The following is a 2500-nucleotide window of genomic DNA, read 5'->3' as shown; positions in this document are numbered from 1 at the left end:
AGAAAACCACACCTCCTTCACCCGTCTGGCCCGCCCCTTTTTCTCTTCTTACATAGCTTCACTGCAGGGTGTCTCTTTCCATCCATGGATGAGATTAGATAGATAGATAGACAGACAGACAGACAGATAGATAGATAGGAGATAGATAGATAGGATAGATTAGATAGATAGGATAGATTAGATAGATAGATATGTTCAAATCACCCCCATAGCCCTACAATACATATAAAACAAAAACATTACTGTGAAACACATACACATTTGGTATCCCTGTGTCCGAAAGCCCCCGGTTCTATTTACATTGGTGAAATATTATATTAGATTATTAAATATTTCACCAATTTTTTTTCCTTAATTTTTTTTTTCCCTATTTTCCTCCTCTAAAACCTTAGTGCGTCTTATGGTCCGGTGCGTCTTATACTCCGAAAAATACGGTACTTGGTAGTAGGTAGGTGAGGGGCCCTGTAGATAGCTTTCCTATTTGGGTTCTGGAGGAGTTTTAAGTTTAGTTCCATTCTTCCCGCTTTTTTCTTTTGCTCCTCCCACACCTTTGTTGTTCCCAGCATCCTCTGGGACTGGCAAAGTGTTTTGCATATTCTCTTGTCGCAATCTTCAATGCCTTTGCGTCTTTGTATTTCTCCTCTTACAGATTTCAGAAAGAAAACCCTGGAATGTTGGAGAGAATGAGCCTCATGATCCACTGTAGATTCCTGGGATTAAGATTCCTATATACGGGCCTCTCTCTCTCCATAATTTACAAGGGCTAATTTCAGAGGACCATATATAGCAAGGGATGAAGACCAAGGAGTCGTGCTCGCTTCGGCAGCACATATACTAAAATTGGAACGATACAGAGAAGATTAGCATGGCCCCTGCGCAAGGATGACACGCAAATTCGTGAAGCGTTCCATATTTTGACGCAATTCTTTCATGAACTCTGGAGGAATAGCAGTAGTCTCCAGTCAGCCAAACGCGTCTTGGTCTGACGACACACATATGTTATGACCCACATCACATCCCCCTAAAGCAATACCGACCCCGCAAGCTGCTACACGACCCAAACCACCTACGCAAATGGAAACCCCAGATGGCATCCCCTAAACTAATGCACATACCAGACTCCCTGAATGAAGGCAGACCCTACACCCCCTAAGCTAAAAGGCGGCCCAGAGCCAACCCCCAAGAAATACTGACCCTAGACCAGATCCCCTAAATAAACCCAACCTCCTAAGGTAAAACAAAGCCCAGACTAGACCCCCTCCTTGTATACAGATCCCCTAAATACCTACCAAGACAAGACCATCCCCTATATTGATAAAGTTCCCAGATCTGACCCCCCTAAATAAATAGCTTGATATGAAAAGACAGCGGTATTCTAAATACTTGGTAGTAGGTAGGTGAGGGGCCCTGTAGATAGCTTTCCTATTTGGGTTCTGGAGGAGTTTTAAGTTTAGTTCCATTCTTCCCGCTTTTTTCTTTTGCTCCTCCCACACCTTTGTTGTTCCCAGCATCCTCTGGGACTGGCAAAGTGTTTTGCATATTCTCTTGTCGCAATCTTCAATGCCTTTGCGTCTTTGTATTTCTCCTCTTACAGATTTCAGAAAGAAAACCCTGGAATGTTGGAGAGAATGAGCCTCATGATCCACTGTAGATTCCTGGGATTAAGATTCCTATATACGGGCCTCTCTCTCTCCATAATTTACAAGGGCTAATTTCAGAGGACCATATATATCAAGAGATGAAGACCAAGGAGTCGTGCTCGCTTCGGCAGCACATATACTAAAATTGGAACGATACAGAGAAGATTAGCATGGCCCCTGCGCAAGGATGACACGCAAATTCGTGAAGCGTTCCATATTTTGACGCAATTCTTTCATGCACTCGGGAGGAATAGCAGTAGTCTCCAGTCAGCCAAACGCGTCTTGGTCTGACGACACACATATGTTATGACCCACATCACATCCCCCTAAAGCAACACCGACCCCGCAAGCTGCTACACGACCCAAACCACCTACGCAAATGGAGACCCCAGATGGCATCCCCTAAACTAATGCACATACCAGACTCCCTAATGAAGGCAGACCCTACACCCCCTAAGCTAAAAGGCGGCCCGGAGCCAACCCCCAAGAAATACTGACCCTAGACCAGATCCCCTAAATAAACCCAACCTCCTAAGGTAAAACAAAGCCCAGACTAGACCCCCTCCTTGTATACAGATCCCCTAAATACCTACCCAGACAAGACCATCCCCTATATTGATAAAGTTCCCAGATCTGACCCCCCTAAATAAATAGCTTGATATGAGAAGACAGCGGTATTCTAAATACTTGGTAGTAGGTAGGTGAGGGGCCCTGTAGATAGCTTTCCTATTTGGGTTCTGGAGGAGTTTTAAGTTTAGTTCCATTCTTCCCGCTTTTTTCTTTTGCTCCTCCCACACCTTTGTTGTTCCCAGCATCCTCTGGGACTGGCAAAGTGTTTTGCATATTCTCTTGTCGCAATC

General features: G+C 44.6%; 2 non-coding genes across 2 annotated transcripts; both read left to right on the top strand.

The window, feature by feature from the left end:
- The first annotated feature begins 810 nt into the window (after nt 1–810).
- On the top strand, nt 811–917 carry LOC142210964 (U6 spliceosomal RNA). Its single transcript, XR_012717069.1, has one exon. It is a non-coding gene; the product is annotated as a U6 spliceosomal RNA (small nuclear RNA).
- An 838-nt stretch (nt 918–1755) lies between these two features.
- LOC142210963 (U6 spliceosomal RNA) lies at nt 1756–1862 on the top strand. Its single transcript, XR_012717068.1, has one exon. It is a non-coding gene; the product is annotated as a U6 spliceosomal RNA (small nuclear RNA).
- Nucleotides 1863–2500: the final 638 nt, after the last annotated feature.

The sequence above is a fragment of the Leptodactylus fuscus genome, chromosome 6 (genome assembly GCF_031893055.1).
Source record: "Leptodactylus fuscus isolate aLepFus1 chromosome 6, aLepFus1.hap2, whole genome shotgun sequence".
Lineage (NCBI taxonomy): Eukaryota > Metazoa > Chordata > Amphibia > Anura > Leptodactylidae > Leptodactylus > Leptodactylus fuscus.
Note: the sequence above shows the minus strand (reverse complement) of the source record. Positions and strands in the feature narration are given on the sequence as shown.